Raw genomic sequence first — 27,322 nt, 5'->3', positions numbered from 1 at the left:
GAGGACAATTAAGTTTAAATTCGTTAAATTCATACAATCAACGTTTATAGGAATAAACATAGGATGAGTTATAAATTTACTCATAAGTACTGGTAAGGAGGTGCTGAAATAATGTGACCCAGGCATATAGACTTAAAACTAAAATAATTAGAGATAATATTTTTTATTTTATAATTTATTATTCTGTTAATCTAAACTTTTATTTATTATTATATGGATTTAAGTTAAATAACAAACAAATCTTCTAAATGAGAAAACTATATAAATACATGTTCGTTTGTATGACTTGTTAATAAATAGGTATTCTTATTATTTTCTAAAATACATTATCTTTCAAAAGTCAAAGATTTATTCATTAGATGAATGTCACAGCAAATGAACCTGTCACTATTTAGAAATAGCAGTTTTATAATTTTATTAAATTATAAATACGATTTTGTAGCTTTATGAACTATTAAACAAAATTCATGACCAACATATGCGTTGTAACCGATTTCAAAAATCCAGTATCCCATTCACCGGCAAATTCATGACCACGTAAAGCAAAAGGTGATGTTTCTCATACTTACTTGGGCACTATACCTCGTGCAGTTTATGTACTCGCAATACAGATCCTATGCCATTATGATTTTTCTCCTAGCAATTTCAAACAACTTGCACCTGATAAAACACTTCTTAAAAAATTTCTTCGCCCAAATGCTATTATGTGCTCCTGTAGCTAACATCCCTATTGAATGTACTCCATTCAAAACTCCCTGCATTGTCATCTGTGAAAGCGACGACACATTTGACCCATTAAATACCTTTAGGTTTACTCCACATTTTTCAACATCATGGGCTCAGATGGATTTCAGAGGATTTGTTCTGGTTCCGGGTGAATGACCTGTCTGACAAGCACTCTTCTCTAGTTTAAACGATTCGACTTATTGTTGTCGACACGCGCTTTTTTCGTTTCCCATCAAAATTATTTTTCCAATGACAACATATGGTTTGCTTGTTCGACCAGGTATTCAGCCAGTACTTATCAGTAGTTTACTATCGAACCTACTGTCCTCTCGTCCGCCAAACCTATTACCATAACACCCAACGAATATATCAGCATATTTACTCAGAGGCCTATTTTCGGCTGAAATTTGACTTTCGTATATCACCGCTAATTCGAATAACTGTTCCAACGTCCCGGACTCCTCAAATCGATGAAATATTGTGTATGAGATATGTACCTAAGCACAAGATTTTCATCCGAAGCGGGCCAACCGAACGCCCAGCTGGTACAGTAGCGCGGCGGAGCAATACCTGTAAAAGTCACTGACGAATTTCTGGTGCCCCGTCCTTTTTTCCCTGCTGGCTACTCAAAGGTATAGAGTTATTGACGTTAACAGCCGTACTCACGGCCCGCGTTCGAATACCGAATATGTCATGGCTGTTTGGTTTGTAACGGTATAGTGTCTATTCGGCAAGGGGGCACTCAAAATATACTGCTATCCGAAAGTAATTTCGAGAGCTCGTAGTAAAGAATGAGGGGTGGGACTTCTTTGAACTGCCCCTCGGAGTGTTTTATGAAAATTCAGTTGGAACCTCACTGTTAGCATAGAGTACTGCGGAACTATACAAAATTTTACCATTGGTTTTAAGCCAATGGTAAAATTTGGGTGTCTCACCCACTTTAACCTGTACCTGTATTGCATGGCTTCCGTCCTTTCAGAAAGTTTAAAATTTTAATTTAATACATAAGCTGTCAGTTTTTACTTTATTGCTGATATTTTCCGAATGCTTCTTGTCCTCCACAAGTGGTCGAGTGCTTAATGCTGTTAAAAACTGGAAGTTTAACTTGGGTTCGGTACCAGACGAACGAAGTAGCTACATGTTTAGTGTTCCTATTTTCTCTATATATAATGTGAATACAAGCAAGTTTCCCTTAGATCGTCCTACAAGAAGGTATTCCCTCTGTCAACTAGCTAGCCATCGAAGGCATTTTTCTTATTCAAATAACCTAATTTAATGAAATAGTTTTGAACCACTCGAGCCCTATTCCTTACTGCGAAGACTGCCTTAACTAGTGCAGGCTTGAATATCTGAAAATTGTACGCCTCGCTGAAAAGTTCTAACATATTTTTTTCCTGATGCTTTTGTAAAGCCTCAGGGCCTGCCCTTTCTATACAAACACTGTTATATCTATCTTCTGATGTAAATGGCTATCCCAACGAAGTGGCTTTCCGGGCTTTCCACAAAATTTATTATAGAACTCATACTATGGAAATATGGTTCCACCAGTGACCGAGCGGTCAAAGGCTACTGAATACATGTAACTCATCTAGGTTTCGAAATAAAGTAAATGTCTGGCTACATGCTTTGCTTTCATGAATTTCACCACGTTCAACTTAAATACAAACCAGTTTGTTTTAGAAAACCCACCACCAAGACCTCCTTGCCTTTTGCTAGGTACCCTGATCGTGTTTTTCCTTATTCAAATAAACTAAAATAACCTGCTATCAAGATTGATATCTGGCTTCTTTGAAGCTTTCATAGCATTTTTGAGGTACCCAACATTTTCCATTCGGATTTGCAAGTATTCCTTCAGTTTTCAACCTTGTCGTAACTAAACTAAAACTTGTCGAATCTCCAGACATCCTTAAATGTTGCACGTTGAATGCCAATGTACGGATCCAAGCTACCTTATATGTTAATCTTTACATCTGTGAAGACTGTCAGGCGATTTATCGCATCGTCTAATCTCTCAGTAAAGTAAGTCCAAACCAGAAGGTTTAAAAAAAAATAAAAAAAATAAAAAAAAAAAATCAGCTTACCAGCAATCAACTACACAATCTGGGTAAAAACATAAAGTCTTCGCAGCTTGCGGGAATATTGGACACAAAGTTAAATTTAAGTATTAAAATAAGAAATTTATGAAACAAATTCCTTGCAAGCATAGCCTGAGGCCCTCAACTTCAGTATGCAACTGCAGCTAGCAAAGCACAAGCCGATTCATGTAATTTAGACGCTGTGAGGAATAGTAGCGAGATGTTCAGCAATAGCTCCTGTAAGTTGCCTCTCGAATTCAAGTACTCTAGGCATTAAAATACATCAAATTAATTTGTATCTTCAGGGTATCTAGCGAAATTAGAAGTGACAGGACAGTAATTTAATTGGTTAATAAAAAATAAATTTCTAAAAGCGAGTTTTCGCAGAGAGATAAATCCATTTATCTTTTAGTCTTTGCGGTAATATATAAAAGGATTATAGGAACTATGAGTAAAATACCTTAAAAAATTCCAAGTTTTCAAATGTAACAAGCTACTGTAAGCTAAGCAAAGCATTTCCGTTTTAGATATGTCCATAAATACCTTCAACGATTGCGTGAATTTCTTTCTATAATGTGGTTAATAACCATACATACTCCCTTAACCCTTTCGCCGTCCTCTCCTGTCCGCGAAAATTTCCGCCAGCGGGCGTCTCTTTTTCGTAGCGTTTGATGTTGTTTTTTCTGTACATCATAACTTTCGTAGTGGATGAATGTCAATGAATATTAAGTAAATTATTAAGGAAATAAAGCATAATGCAAAAATAATAATATCTCTGCTTATGCTTATTTATAACAGCAGGATAATTTGATGACATCTGATCCAGGCGGTTCACTCCTCCCATTTTGTTGTTGTAATCTTTTACAATTATTGGTTTTTTTACTATTCTTTTCCTTGTTCCAACATCAATCATCGAGTTACTATGGACTGTACTCATCAAACGTATATCCTTCTTGTCTTTCCAATTCACAACCTCATTTTTTCTCTTTTTCTGCTGAGTAGACGTTTAAGCCATCTCTCACTGTCTTGTGTCTTATGTAAAATGGCGCGTATATTCATAAAACCCGGGTCAAATTCAATTAGAAATAGAATGCCTGATTAGTGCTGCCCTCTAGGAGGTATTAGAACAAACAAAAATAAAAACTTAAATAAATAAACATTTAGAAAGCGTTTTAAAGGTTTAAAAGTTTTAAAATGTAGAAGAACGCTTGAAGCGCGTTACGGCCGCCCTGCGAAAGTTTCACTTGAACGCGCTAGACGCGTTACGGACGACGAAGAGGTTAAATTTGATTACTAATTCTTCTAAAGAGTTTTTTAGGAACAAAATATGCTTCTAACGTTTGATTCGCTTTGTTATTACTCTTTATTTCATCCTGTAACATAATTTTTTGTCAGGTGCATAATATTCCAATATATATACAAATCATCAAAATGTCATTAATGACAAGGTATTATAGTATTAGCTCATATTTTATTTTTTATTACACATGCTCTGTTACATACTTTATTATAACCAATACGGACTCTACCATTATTCTACTAATACATGCTTAAACGATTCGGTGTTCCTATCTTTCATGAAAGAATTCCTCTTCGGAAAAAGTATGTTAACATGAAATATTTTTTCGTTGAGAGATATCTATGTTCAGGTGTAGTCAAACTGATTCAGTTTCGTAGTATAACTCAGTTGGAAAGTATACATTTTACTAAACTTAACTGTACATATTAAGCTTAACTGAAGAGGGGCCTCTTTACACATGTTGTTTATCGGGCGTCTGAATTAATTGAGACAAAGATATAATAAAGTATTTGGTACAACTAACAAGCGACAGGAAATTATTAATTAAAATAAATTATTTCACAACACTGATTAATTGAGCTGCAGAAACTTTCAATCTTGCCCTTTTTCCTCGGAAGAATTAAAGAAGATAATCAACTGCAATTATAGTTTGAAATTAATTCCTGGTCCTGTGATGCAATTTTTATGTAACGTGTTAATACAAAAAGTTATAAATAAAATGCGTAATGAAAGCTCTAGTTTTTGTTAAATGTAATCAATGATTTCAGAATATACTGATTTAAAATTCAATAACTTGCTGTTAACGTAGAATTAGGAGAAAGACAAAATAAGGGTTTTGATCACAATATCTAATTTATTTAATTCAGCTCTTGAAGTAGTATTAAATTTTCCTTGAATCATCACTCCATTTAATTAAAAGCACTATTTACTTAGCATTTATAAGAAAGCCACAAACATTGGCCTGAATGTGTTATGCTTACTTTTGCAAATGAATTGAAACTCAATAGTCAAATTGGCAGTTCTTTCTTTTAAAAAATCTTCAAGTGCTAAGGACATATTCTCTTGATATTAAAATATTTCTATTATTGAAATCCGTTTAGGAATCTATGTTAGCGCCACGATTCTGATTTTTACAGTTTAATTATTTACCCATGAGAGAGAAATTTCGTATTAAGACTGAAGTTTCAAAGCATATCGTTTCAAGAAACACAAAGGTCTGTTACGTCACAGAGATGGACACTTTGCAATTTTTAAAAATACGCTATCTCTATCAATACTATTGATTTAAAAAACATTTTCTTGAAATATTCATTATGTTTAAATTAGCAAATATTTAGATTGAATAAAAATAACAAATCTTAAAATTTTAAATTAAAAACTCTCCAATGAATCTGTAAAATAAAAAACAAACAATTTTAACCATGTTTGTTTCCAGAGAGTTTTCAGAGAATCATCTTTATTACAGATATGTTCCTCCATGTATAAGTTTTGAATCTTTGCGTTTAGAATAAATTACAGCATGAGAAAGCAGCACCTGAGGACTCCAGTGCATTTGATAAGTTCGAACAACAGTCTAACATGCAATTTGTTTTATAAAGAAAACTTTCTATACTTCATAATATGCAGAGAAATTATAGTTTAATAATAACAGCCTTAAATAGTTTATGAGACAGAGATCTTCTGCAAAATTACTTTTATTATTCTAATGCTATCTTAATCATTTCTGCGTCATAAAATTGATCAGTTCCGAAATTCAGAATCGTGCTACTAAAACGGGAATGAAGTACGCATTACCTAAAGCATCAGCGTAAAGAGTTGCTGTCGACAATAGCAACTCTAGGAATTAATACAAGATTTTTGTTTACAAGATGCTATCATTCTAAATTTATAATTATAACGCCAACTGAAAAAAATAATCTAGTAGTGATTAGTTTTCCGGGTCATACTTTTAAAAAGCTTGTAGAGTATCATTTAATTTTCTAAGCCGTTATTTTAAGTTAATATAATTCTGATATCAAATCCCCTTTCACTTCCCTGCCAATTCCAGCGTACGCAATATTCAAATTAGGTAGAAGAAGGGAGTATTTAAAGGAAGGTTTTGAAGTGGGAAATAAGAGCGTTTTCTGCCTGCTTGAAGGCCACGTTGATAAATTTGATTCTATAGCGATTAGAATTCTTCAGCGTTAATTTATTTTTGCCATCAGGCTTGCCTAAGCTTACTTCGATTCAGAGCCAGCTTGAGCGATAGCTAAACAGTTAAACCGTTAGGCTATACTTAACTTCATCCCTTTTTAACTTATTCATTACCTTTTGATTTAAGCCAAAAGTATTGGCTTTTCTAAGCACTAGTTTGTGCCGACTGTCAAACTTTATTCGAGTTAATAATTCTATACACCCTTCTCTTGACTTTGTAGTACTCTAAGATACTTGGTGATAATTCACCAAACAGTCTTCAACGTCGTGTTTATTTTATGATAGCTAAGAATACACGATGTTACTAGCTAAAGTGAGATATACGACATGAAGTAGTTTTTTATATAATAACATAAGTATTTGAAATTTATCTTTTCAAAGAGCAAAGAAGTACTGTGTACAATTGTAAAAATGCTAGTTTTATACTCTCTGCGTATGATCTCTTAATTTTAGACTAATGAATCACATGGACGAGGAAAGAAGTGGAGGTGTTCTGGACACAAAATAGCATTGGGAACAGAAACTTACACCTACTGCCTACATATATTTCACATATATTTCTATATATTCATATATATTTCTATATTTGCGTTTATTCCTGGATTATATAGTAGTCACTCGTTAGAATCGCAGCATATTCTAGTGAACAGTAGCGAATTTTTAGAAGCATAGAAGGTAATAAGATGATGGAGTTATTCCAAAAGAAGTTACAGAAAATTTCAAGCTCAAATGCATCTGCTTATTCTGTTATTCAATGACCCTTTCAAAACGCTTCATAAATGCTGTTGACAAAAGAGCATTTGATATACTAGTGAACATTGAGTGAAAGAATTAAAATGCTTGATGTAAGTATTGTTATCATTAGTTCTGCATAATTCAAAATTTAAAACAAAGTCCTATTAATTTATACATACAGAATTGGTCACATTCTGATTTCTGCAGCTCATCCAATGTACTGTGTATTCTGGAATTATATCTGATTCAGTAACTAATGCAACTCTAAATGGTCTTAATGAGCTGTATTTTGAAAATATAAAAATTAACATAATTATTTGATCTCCTGATTTTATCTTTATATTCTAATAACGAAGATGAGTTGTGAAAAATAATCTAGAGTTTATTTCCAAAAATGATCATTAGTTGCAACATGATCATTAGTTTTGAACTGCACATTATAAGCGATTTCCTTGCTTGTTCCTCGTATGTTATTATTTTTAGTTCTTATCTAACTAATGTTCAATGCATCGCTTTAGTAAGCTAAATTGCGATGTATGGAAACATTTTGTATGTCACTGAAGTTTTTTAAAAGCAAATTTTTAAGCATTCAGTTGAATCTGCGCCGCTTGTCGGCTTTATGCTATAATATAGTATTTGGACTCATTCATTATTGATTATGGAATCGCTGTAGTTTAGGGGATATAAGGTCTCATGTGTACTGAGATATCAGTTCTATATTATATTATCCATTCATACTTGACTAACTGATGCTCCACAAAAGCAGAGCTCATCAAAATTAGAGATCTAAATCCTGTGTTGGTAGACTTAATATTCCTTTCCTTGTAATTGTTTTATAATATCACTCTGTAGATGAAGCTTGCGATAGTGTATGATTAAAAAAGACAATCAAAGGAAGACTTACATTTTCCGTATCTTAGGTTTCATTAATCGCCTATAGCGGCAAGCTAGTTTCATATAATACAGTATTCGTTTATTTAAAAACGTTTCATTTTGCCTATAAAGCTTTGATAATGTACACATTGTACTACATTCTCTTTTCCTATTCTACCATTTGAAGGCTGTTTTAAATTAATCGTGTATTTCAGACGGAAATAAAATTTGATATTTACTGTAATGAGCTTCAAATGAATGAGAATGGTTTAGCTTCGCTTTTCTCAACAACGATCTTCTAAATTTAATATTCGTGATTGTCGTCTTTTCAAAATGATTGTCCTTCAATTGATTAAAGTAAAGTACGCAAAAGTTAACTCCTTAAGCGGCAGAATACCTTCGTGGGAGACGTCATAAGAGAAACTAGCTCATATTGATGTTAGAAATAATCGAATCTACAAAAACTTCAGGCAGCCACAAAGCTCTTCACACACCTTCTTGATCTGAATCCGGATAAAAAGACATGTGTTTAGCGATCATATTCACTTTGCCACTGGTCGGGGCTTTTTCCAGAAGTTTTGATAAACTTTCTTCTTAGTTACTGATAAATGACAATTTAAATCGATTCCAATTTTTTGAATAAATATGCAAATTGAAATAGCCCTAAGTTTATAAGTTATTTCTCCTGCTTTCGTAGTGTAGTGGTCAGCACGTTCGGAGCGTATTCGAGAGACCCGTGGTTCGAGTTCCGGCGAAGGCGTGTCTCATTTTTCACATCTCCTGCTTCGCGCCCGATATAAAAAAATCTCATTTTTTTTTATCTCCTGCTTCGAAATGAATTAATCACTATTAGTCAGTATTGTATGAGTATTGATAAAAGTGTTGTATGAGTATTAATATCAGTAAAGTATTGCATGAGTATTAATACTAGTAAAGTACTGTACGTGCATATTGCTTATGCATATATCGCATGAGCAATAAAAACAGTCTTACATCAGTAAAATATTGTATCAGTATTATATCAGCCTTGTATCAGTAGCGTATCAGTTATATTTCGTCAGTAATGTAAAAGTAATGTAACAGTAGAACATTGATCTGTCATATTTTAATTCGCATTTTTTGAGTCTCTGTAACGTATAATTTCGTGAATTTATTTACCGATTTGTTCAAAATCATTCCCATTGCATCAGTATTAATAATCAGTGTTATATGAATGTATCAGTATTAATAATCAGTGTTATATGAATGTATCAGTACTGTAGCAGTATTAATCAGTATTAATATCAGGACCAGTATTATATCATCCTTTTATCAGTTCTGCATCTGTCATATTTGCATCAGTAATGTGCCAGTAATGTATCCTGAATATTAATCTGTAAATCTGTAACATGTTATTTTGTATGTCTTGTCGTGCACGTTGATTACCTTTTAGCTGGCATTATGTATTTTGAAGGGATGCTATATATAGTACAAGTAAAGGTGCTATAGATAGTACAATAGTACAAGTAATGTAACAGTAGAACATTGATTGTGATATTTTAATTCGCAATATTTTGAGTCTCTGTAACGTATTATTTCGTGGATTTATGTACCGACATGTGCAAAATCATTCCCATTTAATCAGTAATAATATCCAGTGTTATATCAACGAATCAGTACTGTAGCAGTATTAATCAGCGTTAATATCAGTATTATATCAGCCTTTTATCAGTTCTGCATCTGTCATATTTGCATCAGTAATGTACCAGTAATGTATCTTGAATATAATCTGTAACTCTGTAACATGTTATTTTGTATGTCTTGTCGTGCACGTTGAATACCTTTCAGGTGGCATTATGTATTTTGAAGAGGTGCTATAGATAGTGGTGGACGTGGTGCTATACTAATTAACCGTTTGATTAAAGGGATAGTGCCCACGTCCTTCGTTCTCTCTCTCTCTCCCCTGCTTCGAAATAACCTAATGTCTCTACAAGTTATACTTTTATACTTTAATTAATCTCTGAAGCCAAATAATGTTGCTTTCTTTCCTATTTTTAAGGCTTTATACTTTACCCAAAATGAAAATGTCAGATTTTCTTAATTCTGTAACCCGTTCGGGCATTCAAATAGTCTCATTCCTTTAGTTATTTGGTATTTTGAAAATGTTTCTAATCTTTTTCCTTTTAATATATGCAACTAATATTATTTTAATTTTAAATTTACCAAGTTACGTTTTCTATGATCTTACTGCGAGTACTATCGATTTAAACTTGAGTTTATTTATGATATGATGACATACTGCAAATCAGGATCAGAATAATTTCCTATATAAAATGTCTGTAAAACAGAAAAATTTTTTTCGAAAGTTTCCATTTATATTTTTTCTTAATTACTTAGAGAAAGTTTATCCTTTTTTATTCTCGCTATATTTCTAATACAACTAAACAGATAACTATTTATAAAATACTTGTAATACACATGCACATTGATATTCGAATTCTGCAAAGGGAAAAGTCACCAACATGCTCAGAAACGTAAAACGGTATAGCTTTACTTTACATTCGCATGTAAAACAATGCACCTATTTATAGTGAATTTATACAATTTGTTACATTGTAAAATATAGCATGTGTCCTGTAATGATGCAGTTACTTTTACGTCTATTTCATAAATCAAAAGTCAGACAAATGGTTCTAGCATATCATAATTATGTAAAACGCAATTTTCAGAACTAACAAAAGTATTATTTTAAACCTTAAATATTTGAAACTATTTCTATTAAATATCTTAAGCTAATTCACTCTTTAAAAAAAAAAAAAAAAAAAAAACTAGAAATAGGTTTTAGGAGAACTGCCTCTAAATTTTGCACCCGTATTTTTTCGGCTTGGGTATATTTACCGAGAAAGACATTTAAGGCTTCAAATATCTTACCAGAATACTTGGCGCACGTAAATGCTTTTGTAAAATGCATTTGTTCTGTATAACTGATGAAAAATATTTATATGTCACAGACAGAAGCGTTACTGGAATTTTATTTACACTTGCAATATTAACTCTTTCACATCGAAGTCGCATCAAACGCCCGAGCGTTCAGACATCGGCAGGTCACCCGAATGCCTGAATAATTTCCTACCTAATGCTTTTTCCCATCACAATATTGCATTTTTCATTGCTTTCAGGAGTTCTTACTAGACATGTCAATCATTCTTTTCAAACGACTAAAAGTAGTTCTGTTATTTTCATGCACCTTCGTTTCTCTTTGTTTACCGTCAATGTTTAGCTATTGACGCCCGAAGTTGGAATCCCGTCCCCAAGGAGGAACTTCACACAGGGTGAAAGTATCCAAGAAATAAGTTGTCGCTTTACTTAAGTATTGTAGATTATATAGTAAGTATATATATTCTACTTAAGTATTTAAGTAGATTATATATACTTGCGTTTTCGGTGTTTGAGGAAAAGAGATTTGGTCCTCTATAGAAGCGAAAGAGTTAAATTTGTAGATCAGTTGCCGATATCAAAGAATATTAGGCTTATCTTCCTTAACGCTTATCTTTTATCCTTTGAAAATGACTTTTCTGTGTAAACTAACTTGCATTCACGCTATGCATTGGCTATACCACAAAAAATCCACGAAGCCGGCCTATTTATCGGTAACCGAAATTGAGCTATGTTCAGAGGTCTTACTCAGTCATTACTGTCATTACTGAAGCTAATGAGTCACCAAACTAATAAGTACGCTGAACAAGCCTAAATCGATCTGCCATCTAATCCCGGCTAAGGGGTTGGCTTTATAGGCGTATCTGTGGTTTTACCTATGTGTTGCGTGTTATAGGACTACCAGGAATAAGTGAAATCTTGCGAAGATCAAACTTATATTGCGATAATACCTGATACCGTCACACCCAGGAAATGAGGACAGCAAACTTGAAAACAGCTACAAATGGCCTAGGATAGACAAAGCAACGAAGGGGTCCGTGAACAGTATTTAAGTCTGTTATTACGGGGAAGAGAAGATCCGACAACGTGCGACTAGGAGGGGATGTAAAGGCCTAAGAAACAACAAGAAAGGAAATACAGCGTACTGTATCAATGCGGATCCTGGAAGCTAATAGGTCAGTCTATAACAGAGATTCACCCCAGAAATGGAAGGAAACCAGCCTACATCTAGCCGGAAGTCCAAGACAAGACAATCGAACAGCTACGAAACTCAGCGTCTATCCAGGAGGTTTTACGAGCTTGAGAAGACCATCATCAAAGGAAAAATGGATTCTTACAAGAACAGATGTATCGAAACTGCAATACAAAGCTAACTATAAACTTATTTATTTGCTAATCAAATAAAATTTATTTATTTTCTGCACTTCAGGTTCGTAGTCGCTATATGTTTTCTTAAATGCGGGCTTTTGAATTTGAAATAGTGGCTAAAAGGTTTTGTTTTCAGAAACTCGGTCTAAAATGCACAGCTTATTTTGTGAGTAACTGCAAATGTTGTGAATCTAACTTTTCTGTAGTGTTAATGAGAATGTAAAAGTCAGATTATCTCTATACAATGAGAATTACGAACATTGGTAATTTATTGCACGAGAATTACGCATAACTTATATGAAATTATATGTTGCAATATAACTGTAATAAAAGCGTTAGCATCTGTTAGATACTGAAGGCCTATAAATTTCCACAAAATATAGAATTTAGCGGGTACATAACATAGCTGCACTGTTCTTTCACACATATATTAAAGTAGAGAGCTGAAAGTAGTAAATGCTTGAAAGTTAACTCTTTTTTGCATTATAAAGGTAATAGTAATGTATAGCACAGCATTTAGCACCATAAAACGATTGTACAATATTATAAGCTACTTTCCCTTCTCAGAAAACCTGGGAGGAAGTAGAGAGCCACTAACTGATATTTTGTATGGTAAATTTTCAGGGATTTAGAAACGATTGTACAAGCATTGGCTCTTCTTAGCCTGACTCTGCCAAGGTGATCAAGACATTTCCTTTTATTTTTTTTTTAATTCTGGTGGAAGCAACTATAAAGAGTTATGTTAAATAACCAAGTTATTTCATTATTTTAGCTTTACTGTATCTTCTACTGTCGTCAGCTTCTAATAGATTGCAAATTAGTATTTAGCGCAAGTATTTAAGCGCAAAATTGTTGAGTTAAAGTGACAGCCGCTAGTAGGTATTACTTACTGGTACTTTCTTAAATTCCTTACTGCTGGGGTTTATATATAAGCTTTAGCATCTGCAAGACTTGTTTGATTGGGGAATTTTTAGGGCCCCAGTCAAGGTTGTAAGGTTAATCATAAATTTATAATAGTTAATTTTAGTTAAAGCTATTTTCCTATCCTTCCTAATTTCAGCTTACAATTTCCTACCAGAATGTGTTTTTAGAATCTCGTTTAATGCAAATTAGTAAGAGTGGTATTTAAGTCGAAGTTACACTGACTGAGATAGTTTCAGACTAGCGCCTCAGAGCTCAGCCTCAGAGTTTCTGACTAGCACGCGTTCACCTTTTGGCTAAGTCTCTGTTACTACGTTCGGCCGTATTACAGGCCCTTGATAGCTTTGCTAGCGTATACGATATTTAGGGGTCAAAAACATTGAATTTTGATAGCTTCGGCTATATCTTTTTAGCTAAGCATTAGTTAAGTCTTATTTCTTATTACTTTGAGTTCAAGGCCCAAGGGGAGGCTTTGCTGTACGCCCTGAGAAAGGGGCCTGCTATTCAGTCTTATTTTGATAAATAAAGGGTAATTAACCCTGCTTGAGTTTACTTCTCTGTTCCTGAACTAAAGCGATTATTCACTAGGTTTCTCCACATTTAGCTGTTAGATAAAAGGGTGGAACCTCAGAAGGTTAAATTAAAGGTGTATTAATTTGAATATAAAACTTTACTTTGACTTGAACGTTTGTTCAACATTTCCAACAGTGGATGTTTGTTTGGAACATACTCATTTTTATATAACTGTTAGTTTGACGTGTTAGTAAATAAAATTATTCAAAAAAATCTTGAGTTTTTGATTACTTTAATTAGAATATAAGTTGAGACAATACGTCATCTGATTGTCTCTCGGTTCTGGTAGTTTGGATTTTAAATCAGTGTAGAAACATAGAAAGAAATGCTTTAGATTTCCTAATAATTAATTTGAAATATCATTTTTATGAATTGAATAGCGATTTATATTAATAAGGGAGAAAATAATTTAAAAACTTAATTCATCAGAACTCCAAACAATTTCTTCAAAATATCATTTTTATGAATTGAATAGCGATTTATATTAATAAGGGAGAAAATAATTTAAAAACTTAATTCATCAGAACTCCAAACAATTTCTTTATTGAAAAGGAACGAGGAGTGGGATGACAACAAGTTTATCGTGATTGGTTTTAACAGAACACACATTCAGCTCTGCAGTAATAAGTTCATCAAGACAAAAGTATTAACAAGTTATGTCATTTAATGGATTTGTCATCATTTATGTTTACCATAAAAATAGCTAATAAAATAGAGCTTTGTTCGCTGCAACTATTCCATTAAATTCCTAACTTTGGACAATTTTAGCAGCTCAGGAATTTTGAAAACTCCTCAGCACATCCTAATAATGGAAAAAAATGGTAAGATCTTAAATTTTCTCTTTGAGAGGTCAATGGTATCTAACATTTCAACATGAAGATTCCGGAAGATTAAATAAGCGAGTTTAAAATCTCGATCACCAAGAGCAATCATTAGACTGTGCTTATTATTCAATTGAGGATATTCCTTTCAACATCATCTTCGGACGGGCGTCTAATGGAGAATAAATATAACAGGTCAACTGAAAAAAATGCTATACAATTTCTAATTACAGATATACAAACGAATTAGTTTAATGAGGTCAAATATAAGATTTTTACCTTTACTTACAGTCACAAAAATCTGAAGCATCTTCAGATTTCTTTGTTACATTAGTTACAGATTTCAAATTCGTAAAACAGCAAGTACGTTTTGATTGTTTCCTTTTCTTCATGCCGTCGTATTTTATGATGAGTAACCACTTTCTATTTTATTGTAATTCAGCAACTGATCATATTTCTGATGGTTTCACGCTATGGTTTTTCAGTAAAGTCAATGCAGATACAATATGCTATAGAAATTGAAAAATGGCATGGGAAGAACTTTATCAAATTATGTTTTGAGTTAGCTTGCACCGCAACAGCAACTATAGTCCCGTATCGATAAAAATTCGATTTCTCTTTTGCTGTTTCCCGGTAAAAGCGCTATTTATCTACTGAGTAATGCTTCATATATTATTCAGCAGACAATTTCAAAGCCAGTCAATACCTCCATGCATATTGGATATCTAAATTTAAAAATTAAGAAAATCTTTTTTTTCAGTGCACAAAAGAAGCTTTATACAAAGATAAAATCGGCTCAATTTTTTTCTCTCGAAGTTAAGTTATAATGTATTGTTCTTATTTTCCCCTCTGTTTCACTCGTTAAAAGAGAGGCAAACCTCTTGGGTAACAGAAAGCAGGTAATCTCGAAAGCATGCCTCTATTTTATTAATCAATAGGTGAATGCCAAATTTCCAGCTCATAAATTTGCTAGATTTACCATTTTGAAGCGATTATTTAAAAAAAATTATTTTCATCACCTAAGATGCTTAATATTTGAAATTCTAGGATCAGAGAGTTATAACTGATTGGCGGAATGCTGTAATTAATGCCGTAATTAATTGTTGTATAATTTATTCTTTTCTTGATTTTCGAATAATATATTAGATCTGAATGCGAAACTACATATGCATTTATTTTGGTGTTGTTAATTTTGCAATATTACAGACAATCGTTTTTCACACGAAATAAGATATTGTACTACCTACGCATATTTTGTTACAAATTCTCTAATATTAATCTGTATCTTTTCTCAGTTGTAACACTGTAATGATTTATAACGGTAACCAAACCTTCTTTAATAAAACATCTGTTAAATGGAATGCCTCATTTAAAGGAAAACCTTTCTGTTTTCCTAACTACGGTATTTTATAAAGCGTTCCTGTTAATGGGATGAGAAATCTAGACTATAGAAAAAAGTAAGAGAATTTTTAATTTTTGAAGTAACGAAGTGGAATCCTACTTTCTTTACTAAAGAGTATCAGTCATCACAAGAAGCGTTTGCGTATTTTTCGTTGGTCATGGATCATTATGTTGACATTATAGAAAGATACACATTAGACGATGATTGCCAAACGTGAAATTCTACTTTTCCTCTCTTGTGATGGAAAAGGATAATAACGCGATCTGAGTTCGTCTGCGGATTACACAACCAAAATTGCGTGGCCAATTCACGTTATCCTAGACATTATTTCTAGTTTGTTTAACTTTATTGCATGTAATCAATAATTTCTGTTTCTTCATTGGGAAACATGAACTTCGAACTATGAATAAAAGTGAGACGGGAAAATAAATTTGATTGTTTTTATAATTTGAGGAAAGATTGTACGTATTATTGTAAATATCTGTTAATATTTAAATCCTTTTTATTACAATACTGTGATAGTGTGCATTTATTTATTGTTTGTTTTGTGTTTGTGGCCACATATTTCCTGCATGAATGTTGTTTCTTATATGAAATTGTTGATCTTTTGTTTCTAAAGGTGGCAACGTTTGAATGGTACAAATGGCTCAAACAGAACATGAGTATGAGCTAATACGTAACCCACGGGCCTTCTAGGTGGATTCTTTCCACCTAGAAGCTCTACCTAGACCAGTGTTCCAGTGTTCTTGTTACACTGTATAAATACTAATCTTAGAAACTCGGACGAGCTGTTGTTGTTATTCAGCTGTGCTATTTAGCGTCAGCAGACGTTCAATTTAAATTTCCTCTGCAATCGTTAAACGACTTTGCTTTCCATTATTTTGATCCAGGAGGATTGTGACGATGGATATTTTGTACACAAGATATTCGCTAGCGAAAGGGGTTTTATCGAAAAATTCGTTGTCATGGGAACTTTCAGCAAAAACAATGTTATAACTCCTGCTGACTTTTTGAAAGAAAGACAAAAGAAATTTGTTCATAAATGTTTGAAATTTAAAAAGATATATCATTAGGGGCACATTTCCAAAGTAAGCGATAAGCGATAAGCGACGGAGGACGTGGGCACTGTCCCTTTACCATTTGGGTTAATCAGTACAGCACCATGTCCACCTTTATCTTACATTTCATATTACATTATATATTACGATACATGATTTACACATTGCATTATATACTACATATCCAATTAATACCTTATCCTAACATTACATTAACTTCACATCAACTTATTACATTAAAATTCTTTTCTAATAAACCCTATATTGGTACATTATAAAAGGGTTATTTTGCACAGGATTCGCATTAGACACAGGATACGCATTATATTATCATTATACACTGGGTACACATTACATTATATACGGGGAAATTAATGATACATAGGAACATTATACGCAATAGGGGGTTATAAGCACGATACGGGTTAGATTATTCACAGGAAATTAGTTATAGACAGGTATTGCATTATACAGGATAACTTATTCACATGATAGGCTTCTCGATACACTGCCTACATCGTTATGCATAATAATATTATAAAGTTTGCATTCACATTTCTTCAGTTGGGCTTTGCATTCTGTGTCATGTTGCTCATTAATCAGTACATACTACATTACATATTACATTGCATATTATGATACATATGACACTATTACGATTACATTGCATATTACATTATATATTATGATACATATAACACTATTACGACTACATTACATATTACATTATATATTATGATACATATGACAATATTACGATTACATTACATATTACATTACATATTATGATACATATGACACTATTACGATTACATTACATATTACATTATATATTATGATACATATGACACTATTACGATTACATTACATATTACATTATTTATTATGATACATATGACACTAATACGATTGCATTACATATTACATTATATATTATGATACATATGACACTATTACGATTACATTACATATTACGATACTTGGCTTACGTATTAGATAATGTACTACATATCAAATTAACAAGATAGTTTATCAGTACATACTACACTACATATTTTATATTGCGATACATGGTTTACACATTACATTATATTCTACACATCAGATTGACAAGACAAAATAACGCCTTACCTTAACATTACATTAACTTCCCAATACTTATTACATTAATTTTTCCTAATATACCGTATACTGGTAACAGATACATTATCATCAGATTGTAATAATGTTGTTTTGCACTGGCTGCGCATTCAACACAGGATGCGCATTAAATTATACACAGGGAAATTAGTGATACGTAGGAAAAACCAGGGATAAATAGAAGGGCTAGCTCATTTCTTTGTTCGACTCCTCGCCGACGCGAGCCTAATGGGGGGACGTAACAGGCAATAATCTGACGTCACTGAGATGCCACCTGTCCTGATTTCCCGCGTTTAAAACAGTAGTTTCATTGAGCTGCGAAACGATTTTCTAGAAGTTATATATCCCAAATTAATTTTAATAATATATATATCTGTTTTCTAATAATGTATATATTTAAAATAATTTATATATATGTAATTTTAGTCAGATTTTATTTTAAATTCTATATTGTAAAGTATCGTTTACGTAATATGGCTTTTTGCGCTGCAGTAACGTGCCGTAGTACTTACAGAAGTATGAAAGGATGAGATATTTTATTTCATGGGACCAAAGGATCCAAATGAGAGTTTGCTTTTGACAATGTTTGCTTTTGACAAGAATGGATACACAAATGTCAAAGAGAAGATTCTATTAATGTGAAGAGCGGAAAAATCTGCAGCGAACATTTTCTATGCAGTGTTTATGAAGATGAGCCAATCACAGAAGAATGCCATTTAAAAGCACAGTTATTCTTTCCTCTGAATCCACGATATTTTAGACATGCTGGAACAAATGGTTTACATTCTGGATTTGAAGAGCGGATATTGGTAAGTGGGTGCAGATAATAGCGATTGCGAGAATACTGCATTTATGCTAGTCAATGATTTTACCAGGATAAAGCAATGCCTTTTGGACATCGCGATGCTTGATCGGCAGGGACAGAGTAAAGTGGACAGTACACCAGAACTTCGTCTGTGGATTTTCAATGCTGTAGGCCATTGTCAACAATTTTGAAAGAATTCTCATATGTAACTTGTCTTGTACATCTTGATGGCATTCCTATAATCGAATGCACTTTTAAGAAGCATCTGAGAAATATCAGAAAAGTGCTCCAGAATCTCAGAGAAACTAATTTAAATATAAGCCTTTCGGAATGTAAATTGTTTCGTACCCATCTGCACTGGAGTTGTACACACAGATCCTAAGAATATCGAAGCTTTCCTTGTCTTGTGTCTCAATATGTTCATCACTTAAGGTGTTTCCTCGACCTGTGCAGTTACTATCAAAGATTACTCAAAGACTTGTTAGGCTTTTACATAGCCAAACAAAAACAAAGCAAATGTTTTCGTGGACTGATAAAAAGGCCCCTGAGAAATTTTGACTTTTGTTCCTGTGTTAGATTATCCTAAACCTTAATAAGAATTAATTCTTGACACAGACGTTGACACTGAAGGAACTGGTGTTGTTCCTACACAAGAAATTGACATCTTATTGACAATCTTAATAAAAGTCTCTCAAAGCCGGAGAGAAATTACTGTTTCATCAGAAAGGAAACTGTTAGTGATGGAAGTAGATGAATAGCCATCATTATCTCGACAACTGGAAATTTTTGTTGCACCTTCCGTGTTTCATTACGATGGCTGCTTAGATTCACAGTTTTGAAGGGTTTACGAATACTGCGTCTACATGAATATGACATTGAAATTCGACTTCGGAAAAGCACCTCGTGTGAGAATCCTCATCTAATATCAAAACGTCCTTGTCCGGAAATGTGCAAACACTGTTGAAAAGCTAGATGACAGCTCATATTACTGAGATTGCGAGATCCTTGTGATATGTAAGCTCTTCATACTAGCACTGTTAGAGAAGATTTTTTAGTAACGAAGCTCCGTAAATTTCGCAACCGTTTCGTCCGGAAAAAGCTGAAGCAGATGTAGAGATGTAGTGCAAATCCTGTGATACCTGTGTATTTCGAAAAGGCCCGAACGGCGTAAGAGATTACACCGGTATAATGCAAGAGCATACGACGCTACAATATAAGAGCACCCTTCCAAAGAATTTTTCTGGATAATCTTGAACTTTTTCTTTTTACAACTAAGGGTAGCAAGCAAATTTTAGTTATCGGATACTGTCTTAATAAAAGGCCGAATACTTCCATTCTAGATCGAGAAACTTCAGCTGTCGTAGAAGTTTTAGCAGAAAACTGGCTTTCATGATTTCGGGTTCAATCTTCGTATTCACTCCGACAGAAGAACAAACTTCACACCTGCCATATTGAAACGACTGTGTAGAATTATCGGTATGAAAAATGCTCAGAAAACTGTTTTACATCCGCAGTTTGAAGACATGAGGGAGTGATTTAAACGATCAACATTAGTGCATGTCTCTCTGTTTGTAACCCGTAAAAAGTAAGATTGGAAACAACAGCTGCATTATCCCTGCTAAGCGAGCAGGAGTGGCATTCATGACAGCCTTGTATTTCCTCCACCACCCATGATTTCTGGCGATGATCCTCGTATACCCTGTGGCCTGCACTTCGAACGACCGCCATACACGACGCTGCTGCGAGACACTATGCAAAATCCACGGATAAGTTAAAAAAAAAAGAGGTTTGGTTATGAAACCCCAATCGTCATTGAGGAAACTCACCCAAGGTGCAGAAATCCTGGAAATGGTCCTTTCATGTGATCAAGAAATTGAATGGTGGAGTGATGTTTTTATAAATCTAAAGTAGTGCTCTATGATACATTTTCACCTTATTATGACAACGAAGGCTAGTTTTCCCTGCTTTCGGAATGGCACTTCCCGGTACAAGAAGGGGGTGTAACAATCTGTAATTGCTAAAATCATTTTGTTGCATTGATGTAATATTGTGCGTTAGTATATTTAGATATTTTTTATTATATATTTTATATTTGTGGCCATAAATTTATATGAACACTTTTTCCTGTATGAAATTATTTATCTTTCGGGTATGAGTGCGGTAACGTTTAATAACAAAAACAGTTTAAATAGAAATCAAAATATGAAGAAATAGGCTCTTTACAAGCTTTTCGGCTGATTTTTTTCGAATTTTGCAGAAGCTCGTGCTACAATGGATTCCTCTGATGTTACACTATGTAAATATAGTTCCAAGACTTCAGAAGAATTCCTGTTGATAGTGAAATTTAGCGTTGGCCGAATTAGTATTTAGAGTTCTGTAAGGGATTTTAGGAGCTGACGCATTTCTATTGCGCTAACGAAGAACTGTTTGTTATCCACGTTCCCCTTAAACTATTTTCTGTTATTTATTCTGTTGTGCATAGTTAGTTTTTATTATATATTATTATTTTCTTCCTATTTAGCTAGAGTGGTCATTTAGAGATATATCACAGAACTATTAGCCCGCAGAAGTACCTTATTTTGCTTTAGTGAAGAATGATACACACAGTTGGTTCTGCTTGTACGAAATACACATTTCGATTTAATTTTTCACTTGATGTTGAGTTGCAAATATCACTAGTTAACAGAAAAATATATAGCAGTGATTCTGAACCGGTGGTAAAGAGAAAAGTATGTGGTACGCAAAGAAACAAAGTATTTTTAACTATTAAATTAAAAAATTAAATACCCAAATATCCTGTTTACGTTTTTCTCTAACACTCGTAAACTTATGCGATTTGAGCTTTGTTCAAAGTCAATAGTCTCTCATAGACTTTGGGTAAATAATTTTATTTTCGCAACTATTCTTTACTCGTACACATAGCAAAATTTGTCGTAAATGATGCTTTTAAACGAAGTAATAGAAATGGATGTTGCATTTAATATCAAATATAAATAAATTCCTATAAAAAGTTAATAGTGTCTTCTTAACTGTTTTAGAGTTGATCGATTCATTATCATGTCTGCACTTCGCATCGCCACCATTTGCGTGGCCATATTGATCTATTTTGAATTAGAATAATTTTTTACGTCGATTTGTTGTCTCTAACAGCAAGTATTTTGTCTTCTTGCTACTTTGTATTCCTTACTTTTCTACGCGATTTGGGAATATCGTCGTTTGTTTTTGAAGAACTCGTAATATATTGCATTGTGCATTTAAATATTTGTGAAAAAATAATAAAACAAACCTAGAATTTCAAAATCGAAAAATGGCTAGGCCTGACTAAGCGAAAAAGGGATGATTCACAGATGATGGATCCAGGACGACCTACTAAGAATATTGAAAGCACTGATAAAATAAATGCAATGAGAAAAACTTCAGCTAATAATCAAAGAACCAGATAATAATATTTTAAGCTTTTTACCGCTTTTAGAAAGTTTTCTAACATAAAATAATTGGAAAATAAAAGAAGAATTAGCATCCGACATTAAAAATCATTGTTTTTAATCGATAAATTATTTCAACATTTACTTTTCCGAGGATTATGAAGAAGAAAATTTGATTAGAAATCAATTTGTTCAAATGTACCTGAAATTTTATCTCTTGCAGAAAAGAACAATTGATAGAAATTTCCTGTGATAAAACTCTATCTGAAGATTTCAGAAATAACACTTGTTAACTTTTGGTTGAACCGAAAAAAAAAGAATTTATAGGAATTTCAACTAAAGATATTAAATTCTTATTGCATTTTTGCACAACCTATTTGTGTGAACAAGGATTTTCTTCCCTGTTATATTTAAAAAATAAATACAGAACAAAATTAAAAGTGGATCATAATTTATGAAGGTTGCTATTTATATTTCTGGCCGACAACACTAAGTGTTGCTAGGCGATTGCAGACGATTCCAATCGAAAGTTTGATATTTTTAACAATTACTTCTTCAGAAAGGTTTGCCATTTTAGAGTGATTTGTGTTGTTTACAGTAAACTGAAATATTCATCTCGGTCAAAAAATTGAATTAACTCTGGAACATTTTCGTGCTATTATTTTTCATAAATTTCGAAGTGGATTATTAAGACGAGTGTTTCGATGAACTTTATTCTTTATAAAGTGATAAAGTACCATCCTACAGCACTGTAAGAAACTGGTATAACGAATTCAATCGTGTTCGACGTTTGCTCCAGGATGAATTCCGTGAAGGTCGTCCACAATCGGTTGTTGTGCTATAAAATATCGATGTTGTGCGTAAACTGATAAAGCAAGATCGTCATGTGACATAGACTGAGATTGAGGCATCTTTAGGCATTAGTAAAACAAGCATCAAGAAGATATTACGTGAATATTTGGGGGGGGGGCAGTAAGAAAGATATTTTTCGCGTTAGATCCCGCATAATCTGACAAATGGTAAAGAGGAGGCTCGTGTCGATTGGTATAAGGAAATGTTGGAACAGTACGTTCAAGATGCATCAAAGGCTGTGTATACCATCTACACAGATGAAAAATCATGGATCTATGCACATGAGCTCGAAACAAAACAGCAGTCGACTATATGGGTCTTCCAAATCGAGTCAAATCCAACAAATTTGTTCGGGGAAGAAGCACATCGAAACAAATGGCTGCCTGTTTCTTCGGTATTACTGGCCACGTGGCGGCAGTGGTGTTAAAGCAATGCAAGACGGTCAATTCCGAATAGTACACATGACCATTTTTTTGCCAGAAGTTATCGGAGAAATTCTAAAATAGCAGAGGAGGAGGCGAATCATTCTTGATCATGATAATGCGAGCTCTCACACAACGGTTCCAATAAAGGAATTTTTGACTGTTCAAAAAATCGAATTGATGCGTCATCCGCCGTACAGCCCTGATTTGACACTCAATAACTTTTTCCGCACATCAAAAATAAATTGCGTAGTCAGCTGGTTGATGCATTCAAAACGCATGTTCTGGAATTACCTCAATAAGAGTGTAAAAAGTGCTTCGAAAATTGGTTCAAATGCATGCAAAAGTTTATTGATGTTCATGGAGAATATTAAATGTAAAGAAATTGATCTCTTTTAAACAGACCCAGATTTCACGCTAAAGTTTAGAATTAAAGTATTATAACTTAAATTTTGATAATTAATAGGGTAACCAATGATACCCTATTAATTACCAATGATACTATATTTTAAAATTACTATAGTAATTTTGATAATTAATATGGCAATCTAATATTTTTATGTGTGTCAATTTAATACAAGTAGCCGGTAGGTTGTGAAAATGGCAAAATTGAGAAATTCAAAAATAATCATTGCAAATTGTTGTGGTGATACTAAAGGTTTCAGTTTTTGTTTAGATGGAACGCTTTAGTCAAAAGGTTGAGAACCGCTGATATATAGCATTGAGAATGGAGACGGAAAGAAGAAACATATTCTTAGATGCAACTTGCTACAAGGTTTAATATATCTGAAACAAAGGGGGCTGAAAACTTATGGAGAGGGAAAAAAAAGCATTTTATACGAATGGAAATGTAATAACAAATCTAGTCAGAAACGGATGAAAAGCAGGAAGAAATCAAAAAAGAAATTTTTGTTTTATATATTAACTTACGGAGAAGAGATCTGTATTTTTTGGATTAGTGGTTTAATCTTTGCACAGGTGCTTCAATTTGTGCAATTAGAGTTAGAAACTCTTCATAAGTCAAAATTTGAGTTCCAACACATTTCTTTAGATGCAGTTTCATAGATCTAACAGCTACCTCCCATATACCACCATGATGTGGAGCAGCTGGCGGGTTGAATATCCACCTTATGTTTTCATTTGCTAACCACCTTTGAAATTCTGAGGTTGACTGGACAGATGAAACTGCTTCCTTGAGGATTTTATTTGAACCTATAAAATTAGTTCCACAATCACTTCTTATTTCTTGAAGTTTTCCTCTCCTCGAAGCAAATCGTTTTAGAGCAGCTAGGAATGCTTCACTTGATAAGTCGCTAGCAATCTCTAAATGGATAGCCTTTGTAGCTAAACAAACGAAAATACAAACATAACATTTAATTGGTCTTATACCTCTTCCCCTTTTCATTTTCACAGAAAATAGGCCGGCATAATCAACGCCAACCTTTGAAAAGGTTCTACTTGGAATCACTCTACTTGCAGGTAGTTCTCCCATTAATTGAATCGATGTTACTGCTCGTACTCTGCAACATTTTATGCATTTCCAAATGCATTTTTTAATTTCATTCTTTGCACTTATTATCCAGTATTTCTGTCTTATTGCGGATAACATTAAATGCAACCCTCCGTGTAAATGTTTTTCGTGATAATGCTGTATCATTAATTTTGTGAAGTGATTATTATTTGGCAATATAATGGGATGTTTACTTTCTCTGGTAATTTCTGCGTTTCTTAATCTACCTCCTACTCTTAAAATTTCGTTTTCATCTAGAAATGGATTAATTGAAATGATTTTGCTTTTAGTTTTAATCGGTTGTTCTGTCTTTAAAGCCTTAATTTCTTCTGAAAATTCATTAAGTTGAACATTTCTTATAATAAATTCTGAAGCCTTCCGTAACTCATAGGCGGTAAGCACACCATATTGCTTTTCACGAGCGGATTTACAGTTGTTCACGAAGTGCAGAACATAAGCCATTATTCCCAGTACTTTGGTTAAATTTCCGTACAGTTCAAGATTTAGTAACGGTTCTGTAGATTCCACAAGTGTTTTCAAAGTAACACATTTACGTTCTTCACTAACGTTTTGCAAGTCAGCTTCGGTATTCATTTCGTTTATGTGATGTCGAATATCTACTTCTCAAAGCCAGGGTGGCCCAGAAAACCAATCACTATCATTAATTAGAGCTTCAGCATCCATCCCCCTCGTAAGTTTATCAGCAGGGTTTGTCTTCCCACTGCAAAAGTACCAGTTGTTTAAAATTGTTTTCTCCTTGATTTCTACCACACGATTTCTAACAAATTGTTTCCACTCGTTGGCAGATCCCTTGATCCAGTGAATGCAAATTTGGGAATCAGTCCAGTAAAATATATTTCCCTTATCCAACTGCGGAAATATCGATTGCAAATACGAACCTAATCTTGCAGAAATTAATGTTCCCAAAAGTTCAAGCCTAGGGAGTGTTACCCTTTTTAATGGAGCCAAACGGGATTTCGACATTATGAAACTTGTTTTACATTTATTTTTCTTCTTAAATCTAAAATATGCTACGGCACCATAACACTTGGGACTGGCATCAGAAAATATGTGAACTTCTATAAACTTCCAACACATATCACTGAAGTACTGTCTGGGAATTTCGAAAAACTTTATTTTTTCAACTTCTTTTAACCATTCCTGAAATATGAATTCTGTATCAAGGGGAACACTTTCGTCCCATTGAATACCCTTTTCCCACATAGTTTGCATTAAGATTTTAATTCGAACAGTAAATGGATTCATAATTCCCAAGGGATCAAACAGCATACCACATGCTGCTAAAATGATGCGTTTAGTTACTTTGAGATTTTGTAACTTCTCAAACTGAGATACATCTATTTTCAAATTATCATTGACATTGTCCCAGATAAGACCTAAAACTTTCAACGGTACCAAAGAGTCTTCAGATGTTTCACGAGAGTCAATTCCATTAAGCTTCCATAGTTCATTCAGCTCAGGTGAGTTTGAAACCCATCTACGTAAATTCATACTGGCCTCGCTAAGAATGAAAATCATGTCCTTGCTTAAATGTAAGGCCTTTGCTACATTAACTGTCCCAGAAATTAAATCATCTACGTAAAGCTCTTTTAACATACTGCATGCCTCTTCGTAGGCATCTTCATACTTTTTTAAATGCAGTCTTACTGTAGCTGTTAATAAATAAGGGGAGCACTTGACCCCGAAAGGAACTCGATTGTGTTGGAGAACTTGTAAGTTGGGATTACTGTGATCGAGATTTGACCCTTCCTCATTTATCCACAAAAACTTTAAAAAATCCCTATCTTCTTTAGCTAAGCCTACCTCTAAAAATGCACGCTGAATGTCGGCACAAAACTCAATTGAATGTACCCTGAATTTAATGATAATCTTTAGCAAATCAGGATTTAAGTTAGGTCCGCTTTCCAAACAATCATTAAGTGATAAATTTCCCTTACTTTTAGAAGCGTCAAAAACTATTTGAACCTTTGTAGAATCCTTCTGCTCGCGCACTACCGCGTGATGAGGCATGTAATACCCCGTTTTCAAACTACTATTTAAATACGTATCTAACCGTTCCACTATACCATCTCTCAAGTGTTCATTAATTATCTCATTATATTTTAAATATAGCTCGCTATTTTTCTGAAACCTACTATTTAAAAATTGTAAACGCTGTTTCGCGATTTCATAATTGTTATTTAAAC

This window comes from Stegodyphus dumicola, chromosome X1 (assembly GCF_044657685.1).
Source record: "Stegodyphus dumicola isolate Sdum_Otavi_A_Nest chromosome X1, ASM4465768v1".
Classification (NCBI taxonomy): domain Eukaryota; kingdom Metazoa; phylum Arthropoda; class Arachnida; order Araneae; family Eresidae; genus Stegodyphus; species Stegodyphus dumicola.
Note: the sequence above shows the minus strand (reverse complement) of the source record.